A 12,168-nucleotide genomic window follows, 5' to 3' on the forward strand; every position below is an offset into this window, starting at 1 on the left:
GACTGTGAAAACATCTAACCTTGAAAAGGTACCCAAGACACTGAAGTCTAAATACCAATGTCAAGTTCTCAAGCTTTTTGCTGATGAGTGCTTTGGCTATGTTTTTAACAAGGAACAATCTGTCTTCTTAGGAAAGGCAAGAGAGAGATCCATGTAAAAAAAATGTCAGATAGTAAGGAAATGCCTATTTTAGAGTCAGTCTCTTCAACTCATAGAAGGAATGCTTTGTAAAGGCAGATGGTTGTCTTCTACAGGATGAGAAGTTTAGAGGCATATTTAAAACACTTCAACTTAGGTTAGAAGCCTATGTACCACAGATTTATTCTTTTTGAGCATATTTACTATTTGAACTCTTGTGATGTCTTTACATAAGAAACTTCCACTATCCATTGTCCTCTGCAACGTAACAGAAAAATAATTATGTTAGAAACTGGAAAACTTAATATGAATCCTGGCCTTTCCATTTATTAGCTATACTTGTTAAAACAATCTACATGACATCTTTCATAGACTTAGTTTCATCATCTGCCAAATGGAAATCATACTTATTATAACATCGGTAACACAAATATCCTAGTATTAAAGTTTATGAAGTATCTGCTAAAATGTCTGGCAAAACTATGAACCCTAATGAAAAGTTTTTTCCTTTCTTCCATAAGTTATTGAGGTACAGGTAGTTTTTAGTCACATAAGTACGTGATTTAGTGGTGATTTGTGAGATTTTGGTGCACCCATGACCTGAGCAGTATACACTGCACCATATTTGTAGTATTTTACCCCTTGCCCCCCTCCCACTCTTCCCCCCAAGTCCACAAAGTCCATTGTATCATTCTTATGCCTTTGCATCTTCATAGCTTAGTTCCCTTTATTTTATATATCTTAAACTTAATTATTAAGTACCTTCCTTTAATGTTTGAATCCTGTAATTATTTGCAAAAAATATTTTATTAAATAACATCATTGAATAGATTTAAGATTACATACTCTTCAGACTACATCTTTCTAGACTTGAAAGGTCAAAGATCTCCAACTCTAATAAGAGATGCTGTTCTGGTTCTTCTGTTTCTAAGCCGACTTAAGATGACTGAAATATTGAGAAGCAGTATCAGCAAGGAAAGCATCCAATTCATGTTCCCGTAATGAAGTAAGAAATACAGTGATCCATGTAAAGAAAGAAAAAGAACAGCGCTAATGAGGTAGGTTACATAAGTTAAGAGCAGAGTATAGCACCTGAAAGATTCAGGGATCTCTCATTACTCAGTAATAATAATGGTAATACACACACACACACACACACACAGACACACACACACACACACAGACACACACACACACACACAGACACACACACACAGACACACACACACACACACACACACAGCACACACACACACACAGACACACACACACAGACACACACACAGACACACCACACACAGACACACACACACAGACACACACACACACAGACACACACACACACACAGACACACACACACACACACACAGACACACACACACACACACAGACACACACACACACACACCATTTAATGAATACTTACTATGTTCCAAGGCCAGGCTCAGCATTTTAAAATTTATTATTTATTTTTAAAGTTTACCTATAAAAAGAAATTACTATTATTACTACTGTTCTTAACTATAGATAGGAAAGTGAAGCTTTGAAAAATCAAGCACATTTCTTATGCTTAAAAAGCTAGTATGTGACAGATTTGTTTAATTCCATTTCCTGTGTCCTCAATCATCAGGAAATTGTGCCCTCTGTTTGCCTCTGCTTTCTAAGACAGCCTTGCTTGGAAAGGTACCCATTGCTTGGCAAGGACACTCTTTCCAGATACATTCACATCATTGCTTTATATTAAGGTAGGAAAAGTCTTCATGTCCTATTTCCTCCTGGTCATTTCCAGTCTTGACTTTAGAGCCCAATTGATAAATACCTCATTTAGTTTTAGAGATCACATAACAGGTGTTTTCTATCCCTTTAACACTAGACCTTAGTATCAGTTCCAATTTAGGAGCTTTCAAGTTGTGAAGCCACATTCAACATAGGGATCCCAATCATAAGCTGTGGCAAGTATCATGGAAAAGCACCTCTAAAGAGAATGACCAAGCCAAAATGAGTCACCCACATATTACCCAAGAACTGGGCAAAGTAAAGACAGTATAGAAACAGTGACATTCTGGGGAAGAAATGCTTCTGCAGTCTGCCCCTTGTTATTAATTCTAGCCACACCTGAATCGTCTCTCTGAGCAACACAGATTCTTGTGAGCTTTCATCTCTTTGGTCAGCAAAGGCAAGAGGGAGAGCATCTGGTTCTTGCCTATGATCAGAAACCATGATATCCTGTGATTCCATAATTTGATTTTTAAGTCCATTTCAGAAAGAAGTCACCAAAGACAAGGAAGATCTCCATGTGTGAACCCATTAGTGTGTGAGGGGAAGACGCTAACAGTGAGACATAGGTAGAAGTTTGAACACTCACACTGTCCACCTGAGAACACAGTCAAGTTTTCCAACTCTTATAACAAGATCTCACATTTACTTTTTCTCAGCAGAGCACAGTGTGCTCCAGCCAAAGGAGCCTTAATTCTCCTATTTATAAAGATCAAATCTCATAGGATTTGTACAATCAAGACCTGTACACACTCACTCTCTCTGGATTGCTTTCTTGAAATTTCTTTTCAGAACCCCTTAAGCCCTACTTGGGACTCAGTGATAGCTCTGAGGGAGCAATTAGTTTGTCAGTAACATTCATCATCCAATCATGAGATAACAATAATAATATCATTGGAAAGGGATGCTCTAAAGTGGGAAATATGTTCCCCCAAGACTATTTGCATAGTAGAAAAACACTAGTTTAACATTAGATCACTTGCATTGCTATCCCTTTGTTTGGTTGTCTGTTACACCTTCAAGTCTTTGCTCCAGTTCAGATCAATATCATAAGCTCACGATCTCATGAGAGTTTGTGTTACCACTTGCCTCATCACTTTTCAAATTATCTATATATGCATGTGACTATATAGCTAGCTCTAATAAACAACACTATTCAAGACAGAAGCCTAATCAGTAGTTATTTATTATGCATCTACTATCACGATGTATCTTCAGGTCATTACTCCTACAGAAAAAGTCTCACATACTGGACACATTGCTGGGAAGATGACCAGTATAAATAGAGGAGCTATAAACCAAAAAACAATCAACTAAACTATTATTATTTAATTAACAATCCACTGTAAGTACTTACCATAAACTGTCATGCTAATTTGTTTAATTCATTGTTACATTTAATCTCCAAATGAAACTTTAGGAAGTAGATGGTATTATTTGACAAAGAAACTGAACAACAGATTAAATAATCTAGAGATTGCACAACTAGAAAGTAAATGAGCTGAGACTGTAATTTCAAAGCCAATTCTTTTAAGCACTAAGCTATGCTGAATTGCAGAGATTTGAGTCTTGCACCAAAAGAAGAGAAAGAGATTTAATGTGGTCTTCAAATGCTTGCAAAGCTGGTGGGTAGACTTGATAGAAGTTGTTTTACACAGACTCAAGAACCATGGGCAGATGTAGTAGAAAGATAGATTTATTTTCAATGTAAAAAAGAATTGTTTAATTATTAGAAATTTTACATCAATGAAATAAGCAGCATTTTGATGTAATGATCTCATCACTGGAAGTATTCAAGAAAAGGTAAAGAGAACCATCTTTCAGGTATACCATTAAGGATATTCTCAATTTGAATGAATAACATGAATTCAAAAACCTTAAAGTTTTTTCTTTGTATGAAATTATTTGATTTTATTTCCACCATAAAAATTTTCAATGATTCTGACCTAACACAATACAAGTGGAGCTTTAAATTAATGATGATGATTCAACTAACCCCTAAAGCAAAAGCAATCATGAATATGACCATAGCAGTTACAAAAGTAGTTACAAAGGTTACAAAACTATTACCATTGTAATACCAAAGCTGTTGCTGAAGCATTTTTAAAAGAGGGGAAAAAGCAGGTTGTGGAGGGTGTACAGACACTGCTCAGATAGAGGCTCAGAGGATGAACGTGGTTTGTTGGGATGTCTTAGTAAGTACATCACATTTTAAATAATAGCTAACATTTTCTGTGGATTTGTTGTATACTGGAATTGTGATGAGGGCTCTGTATTTAATATCTCTCAATATTTACCAAAAATTTATTTCTATCTATTTTTTATAGTAGAAAACTTAATCTCAAAGACTTTAATTAACATAACCAAGGTAACAGAGTGGGTTGATGATAGAGTTGTATCTCAAATCCAGAATAATATGGCTTCTCCCTTTGTGTTATAAAGACAAATAAGTTTATTACTAATTTTGATTTTCAAATACTCATTAATAATTAATAGCACCTAACATTTGCAGTTGTTCTAGTTTTCCAATACTTTTATGTAGTTTTAATGAATTCTTAAGAGCTGTGTAAGGTGGATTTTCTTAACTCCACTTTACAAATAAGGACATTAAACCTCAGAGCAATTCTGGCTTTTCTAAAGTTAGATAGTAGAAGAGCCCAGGCATTCCCAGGTTTAGCTGTCTTTCCACTACATCATCACTGCTTCCCAAAGTGACTCTATACAGAAAGCAGCTGTCTCTGGATGACAGACAAATTATTAATAGATTCATTTGGATATTTGGTTAAGCCTTCTGTATAACCTTATGGTTATTACTGTTTTTATCGTGGATTCCCTGACAAGATTATGGCATCAAAATATAATGAGATAGGCTGGGCATGGTGGCTCATGCTTGTAATCCCAGCACTTTGGAAGGATGAGGCAGGTGGGTCACTTGAGGTCAGGAGTTCAAGACTAGCCTGGCCAACATGGTGAAACCCCACCTCTGCTAAAAATGCAAAAATTAGCTGGGCATGGTGGCACATGCCTGTAATGCCAGCTACTCAGAGGCTGAGGTGGCAAAATTGCTTAAACTAGGTGGGTAGAGGTTGCAGTGAGCCGAGATCATACCACTGCACTCCAGCCTGGTGACAGAGCGAGAGTCTGTCTCAACAATAACAATAAGAATAAGATAAAGCGTCAGAGAAACAAACAGAGAGAGTGAGGGAAACTTATTTAGCTCATGTTCTGTTTCCTAGGGAAAAAGTCCCACTAGAAAGTTTACTACATATTTCTCAGAAGAGGTCTCTTGCCATGGTATGACTTGTGGGGAAATTTGCATTATATTTCCATCATCTTTGTTTAAGTCTGCTTAATTTAATTCCTTTTTTTCCTACTCCAGGTATTCAAGTAAGTCAAGACATAGTCTAGCAACAACTGATTCCTCAACTAATCCTTCAGCAAAATTTTCTGTTTATAAATAGCAAGCTTAAGTCTAGGCGTTCTTGATCCAATGACAGGTGCTTTGTTGTTTCTTGGCAGGATAAGAGTCTGCGGTGAATTGTCAATCATGTTTCTTCCTTTATCTGCGACAACCCAATGGAGAAGAAGTAGGCTGCAAGCCCCAAATGGAAAGGAGTATAATGATGGCTATTTATTGGGTGACACATATCTGAAGCTGCTCTTTCCTTTTCTTCCTTTTGTTCTTCCTCCCTTCCTATCTTTTTCTTTTCCTGGTGGAAAAGTTCTTGGCATCCTAAAAATTTGATGGTTTCTATGGAAGAGGTGTGATCTATCTAGTGGAGGAATACAGAACTGAAAATTTTCTGCATTTTTACTGGGGAGAGATGGGAATGAAAGCAGTATCAGGGACTTGAATCCTTGGAAACTCTCTTGAATGATTTGGAATCCTCAATCATCACTAATTCCTAAACAAATTTCATGCTTCTATCTGATCCCACTCCCACTTTCAAAGCCTATAACCTGTTGGGATATAAGTCAGGTAACCATAACAGGTTAGAATACTAGACCAGTCCTTGGAATCAGATAGAGCAGTTCAATGTCTAAAATGAATCACTAGTTTACATCTCTTAATGGAAACGTAAGCCTGAAAGTATTTGGTGTCTCAATCAATATTAAGGCCATTTGGAACCAACTATCAGTTATTGGAGCTTCAGAAATTATTGAACCAAAATTCAGAATCTATGCCTTTAAACGTCACACCATGTCCTTTGATCATGCATTCTAATAGATATAGTTATAAGAGAATATTTCGATATATTCCTCAGATAAATCTGATCCGCCTGAACTACAGCTTCATTTTACAATATCTTCTGTGTTTAATGTGTGTCTATTTAGCCATGGACATTAAGAAATCACAACAGTAGATGTGCTAATTTTTAGTCTATCATAACCGATAGGGTTGTTTTGAATGTGTGCAACTCTATGTATCTTGGACCAGGGTGGTAGTGTCATTCATATATTTATTTACACCTGAACATTATGATAAGATGATTATTGTTTAGAGTAAAGATTTGGTACAAAAGTGGAAAATATATAGCTGTGTATTAATTATATCTGTAACATTCATTTTAATAGTTTTATGTAATAGTGATTACAGATTCTCCCAAAACCAGATAATTCAGCTAATTTATTAATAAAGTATTATAATTTTTGTTCTTAATATTCAAAACAAGTAGCTATTCATATTTTTATTTTTAAAAGTAAAAAATAATAATACTTTCAATCATAGAGTCTTTGTATGCAGTTGTAATTGCTATTAACTTAAAACAGATGGTTTTAACTACAAGATATTTTTATGAAAGTCTTAAGATAACCACAAAGAAAAGTCTCAAAAGATAAAGGGAAAATAATCAAACAAACAAACAAAAAAAATCAAATAAAGGAAGAAAGCAAGAGAAGAACAAGCTCACTGCAAAACAAACATAAATAATTAAAATGGCAGTGATAAGTCTTCACTTATCAATAGTTATTTTAAATGTAAATGAAATAAATTCTCCAATCAAAAGACACAGACTGATCATTTTTATTTGTCTATCATACCTCAGTAAAGCAGAAAACATGCTTGTAAACTTAAGTGTTTTTACCCTAAAAATCTACTGAATATTATAATACTTCAAAAAATGACTAAAGTGAATGAATGGATTTTACAGTATATGAACTACACTTCATTAAGCTTTTTTTAAAAAGGTAAAATAAAGGCTTAAAAAAGCATGGATTCCAAACTCCATACAGAGCTTGATATCTGACAAAGGTTTTAAATATATATATATATATATATAATCTCATGAAGCCTGACTGTATTCCTATACAATTCCACTTTCAGCTTTATGACTATGCTTACTATTATTTAAGAAGAATTGCCTAACATTATACCCTCATCCCTCCCTGAGACTCTGTCTATTTACAGACTCTCACTGCATTACTGAGCTCTTCCCCACACCTCACCTCATTTTCACATCTCACCATTAAAGATGCCTGTTTGTTATATCACTTAGTAATAAAAACTGGTTTATGTGCAAAACAAACACAAACTTTTAGCTTTAGATAGACAATAGAAAAAAAATGTTTTCTACCTTGTAAGTTCCAAAAAGTACAATTCTGTAAATGAAGGGTCAGTAAAGTGTGGAGATTTGGTAGATCAGACTACATGGAGGCCAGTTTCAACTATAACGTGCAAAGAGTTTGGAAATCACCACTTTCTTCATTACCACAAGAAAAAGCTGGACGAACATGATATGGTTTGGATTTGTGTCCCCGCCCAAATCTCAGGTGGAACTGTAATCCCCAGTGTGGGAGATAGGCCTGGTGGGAGGTGACTGGATGATGGGGGTGGATTTCCCCATTTGGTGCTGTTCTTGTGATAGAGTTCTCATGAGATCTGGTTGTTTAAAAGTGTGTAGCACCTCCCTCCTCTTTCTCTTCTTCCTACTTCGGCCATGTGAAGACACCTTCTGCTTTGCCTTCCACCGTGATTCTAATTTTCCTGAGGCCTCTCCAGAAGCTGCTATGCTTTTGGTATAGCCTGCAGAACTGTGGACCAATTACACCTTTTATTTATAAATCACCCAGTCTCAGGTTTTCTTTTTATAGCAATGCAAGAATGGAATAATACAAAACTCATTTCTTTGTACCCTTTAGAAACTGAGAACACAGGCACATAGTCATCCCGAAATCCTGAGAGAGAGGTGACTTCAGAGTCACTGTTGACATTTACAAACCTGGAAGAGAATCTTTGGAATGGAAGACAGACAAATAGAAACTTCCTAAATTTAAATGTAAAGATAGATACAAAACCAAATTAGAAATAGACACATTCACATGGCTATATAAAGAATCTTTGGAATGGAAGATAGACCAATTGAAACTTCCAAAAATTAAATGTAAAGATGAAAACAAACAAAAAATAAAAAACAACACCTAGGAAAAACAGAGCAGAACATTCAAAACTTACAGGATAATTTCAAAAGGTGTAACATGTGTAATTGAAATACAAGAAAAAACTAAGCAGAAAAACAGTTGAAGTAATAGCCAAAACTTTTCCAAAATTAATGAAAAGCACAAAATTACAGATTCAGGATGTTTAAATAACACCAAAAGGATAAATACAAAAGACCCTACATTTACTACTATAATATTCAAACTGCAGAAAACAAAAGACAAAGAGAAAATCCTGAAAGAAGTCTGCGGGGCTAAAGAACACTTTACCTATAGAGGAAAAAGAATAACAGCATATTTCTTGCCAAAAACTATTCATGCTAAAAGAGATTGAAGTAAAATACTCGAAGTGTTAAAAGACAAGACGGCTGGATGCGGTGGCTCACGCCTGTAATCGTAGCACTTTAGGAGGTCAAGGCAGGTGGATCACAAGGTCAGGAGATCGAGATCATTCTTGCTAACATGGTGAAACCCTGTCTCTACTAAAAATACAAAAAATTAGCCAGGTGTGGTGGTGTGTGCCTGTAGTCCCAGTTACTCGGGAGGCTGAGGCAGGAAAATCACTTGAACCCAGGAGGTGGAAGTTGCAGTGAGCCAAGATCGTGCCATTGCACTCCAGCCTGGGTGACAGAGCAAGACTCTGTCTCAAAAAAAAAAAAAAAAAAAAAAAAAAAAAAAAAAAAAAAATTGACACACACACACACACACACGGAGCTATATGTTCAGCACAATTAAGCTTCAAAAGTGAAGAAGAAATAAGAACTTTCCCAGACAAAAAGAAAAACTAAGGGAATCCATTGTCCACAGATCTGTTCTACAAGAAGTATTAAGACAAATTCTTCAGAAAAAAGAAAAAGGATACAGGTAAGAAACTCAGATCTATGTAAAGAAAGGAAATGTCAGCGAAGAAATAAATAAAAGTGAAATGCATATTTTCATTTTCTTATTAATTGATCTGAAAGATAACTGTTTAAAGTTATAATAGTAACGATTGGGTAGTTAAAATGCAGACATAAGTGACATTAATGGCAGTGATGTCACAGTGGATGGGAAGAAGGACTTAGGAATGCTCTGTTATAAGGTAACTGCACTACATGTAAAGTGATATAGCGTAACTTGAAGGTGGGCTTAAATTAGTGATAAATGCGTATTGCAAACTCCAGAGCCACAGCTAAAAGTATTCTTAAGAAATACGATGGATATATTGAGTGGAGATAAAATGAAATCGCATAAAATGCCTGGTTAAAGTGAGAAAAGACAAAAATAAAAGTCAAAGCAAAAAATGCAATAAATAGTAAACAGTGGACAAACATGGTAGATATTAACCTAATTTTATCAATAATTACTCTAAATATAAATGATATGGGTAGATAATTTAAAAGTAGTGATTGCCAAAGTGGATTAAAAACAAACAAAAGGGCCGGGCCCGGTGGCTCAAGCCTGGAATCCCAGCACTTTGGGAGGCCGAGACGGGCGGATCACGAGGTCAGGAGATCGAGACCATCCTGGCTAACACGGTGAAACCCCGTCTCTACTAAAAAATACAAAAAAAAACTAGCCGGGCGAGGTGGCGGCGCCTGTAGTCCCAGCTACTCAGGAGGCTGAGGCAGGAGAATGGCGTAAACCCGGGAGGCGGAGTTTGCAGTGAGCTGAGATCTGACCACTGCACTCCAGCCTGGGTGACAGAGCGAGACTCCTTCCCAAAAAAAAAAAAAAAAAAAAAAAACAAAAAAAACAAATAAATAAGACCCAACCATATCTTGTTTCCAAAAATCCACTTTAAATAAAAAGACTCATATAGGCTAAAAGTGAAGGGATGGAGAAAGATATACCCTGCCACAACCAAACAGCAGAAATCTGCAGTAGTTATGTAAATTTCAGACAAAGCCAACTTCAGAACAAGAACAACAATCAGGGATAAAGTTGAGCATTAAATAATGATAAAAGAGTCAACTTTCCAAGGATGTATAATAATTTTAAATGTGTGTGCACTTAGGAGAATATCAAAATATATGAGGCAAAAACTGATAAAATACGTAGTTCATTGCATGGGTTTTGTTTTGTTTTTTTTTCTTGGTTTTCTCCTGGTCAGTCGATACTCCAGAAAGCAGATGGACTGTTTTTAAGGAAGCAACTGATGTGAGTTGGCAGAGGAAGAGAAGACGCTTAGTGACCCTGAGTGGGACTGTGTTCGAGTTGGGGAAGACAGGGGATGAATTTCATTAATAAGTCTGTGTAGACCAGAGAAGCCTCCAGGGGAGCTCCTGGGCTGTTTGAGTGGAAGAATCTTGAGGGAATGGTATCTGCCACCTTTCCTGTGCCAAGTCTGCTGCTGTGGGGAAACAAGTCCTAGATAAAGGCAACCAATGGGAGATGAGAACAGCTTCTCTCCTGGGCTCCTTGCCTGGACCACCAGTTTCTGAAATTCCAGATGGTTCTTCATACTTTCCCAAAACATAAAGCATCAGGCTTGAAATGCGGTTTCAACAAATGTGCCAAAATGCCATTTGCTGATTATGAAGACTGACACTTGTTTAGATTCGAGGAATTTACAGTTGGCACAACATTTCATTGTGCAGGAGCCCAAGTGGAAAAATAAAACCATGCCACTTTAGAACTGTAGTTGTCTTATTTTAAAGAGGACAAAAGACAGGTTGATAATTTTTTTTGTTGTTTCTTTTGGTTCATTTTGTTTTTTGTTTTAGAAGGCCCTGCACTAAGTCCTCAAGCCCCAGTCTGGAAGCTGAAGGGTGAGAAAAAAGGAGATAAACAATAAATGCTCTGCATAATAAATGTAAAGTTGCAGCACTGCGTACACAGAGGTTAACTATACAAGTTTCATGGTCCTTAGGAAACTATTTTCTGAGATTGCATAGGTAGGGTCTATCTAGATGGCAGACTTGGACACAAGCCTATTTCATGAAAATACTAAGCCTTTACTTGTCAAACTTCAATGTGCACGCATGCTATCTGGGAGCCTTGTTAAATAAAGTAGTTTCTGGTATTGACTAAAATTCTGCATTTCTAACAAGCTTCTAGGTGGTGCTACAACCCTGTTCCACAGATCACATTCAGCATAAACAAACTTGACGAAAGACTGAGAGATTAGATTCCACTGTGCTAGTCACACAAGTCTTCCTAATACCAGGTAACTCAACAACTTAAAGAAACTCAGGCCTAGTCTACCCATTTTCTGAGTGAAAAGGCACTGATGTTCCTCTAGGAATTCTGAGTGGAATTCAAAAGTGTTAATAAAGTTCTAGTTTAATCCCTTAGTTTTACAGATGAGGATATTAAGTGCCTGAGGGTGAAATCATTTGCCCATCATCACATAACTATTTAAGGGTATGGTCAGGATTCTACAGTGGTTTTCTCATTAGTATCCTTTACTTGCTTCATGTAAGAGAAGTCAGCCTACAACAGAAGAATAGAGGGACAGGATACCATGGGAACAGTAGAGGCATCAGAAAAGCTGGGACAGAAAACAAGGGATAATAAAACTAACGTAAGTTCAATAAATGAATCTATGGAAGAGTAGACCTCTTACTAAGCTTTTTTTCCCGACTCTTTAAAGTTGTATTTCACTAACTTCAGGTGAAATTTCCACGACTGTGTTCTGGTCAATTTACTATCCTAGCTTAGCTTCCCAAAATGGCAGTAGCAAAAGATTTGTGGGGTAGGGAGACGAGACCACTTTAAGAACCACAGAATTTACTCATCAAAGGGTAGAAATAGTCATTTTAATATTGATACAAGTTATTTTAAGGGACAGCATTGATATGAGTTATTTTAAGGGACAGCATATCAAATAGGATCAT

The sequence above is a fragment of the Rhinopithecus roxellana genome, chromosome 15, assembly GCF_007565055.1.
Source record: "Rhinopithecus roxellana isolate Shanxi Qingling chromosome 15, ASM756505v1, whole genome shotgun sequence".
NCBI classification, from domain to species: Eukaryota; Metazoa; Chordata; class Mammalia; order Primates; family Cercopithecidae; genus Rhinopithecus; species Rhinopithecus roxellana.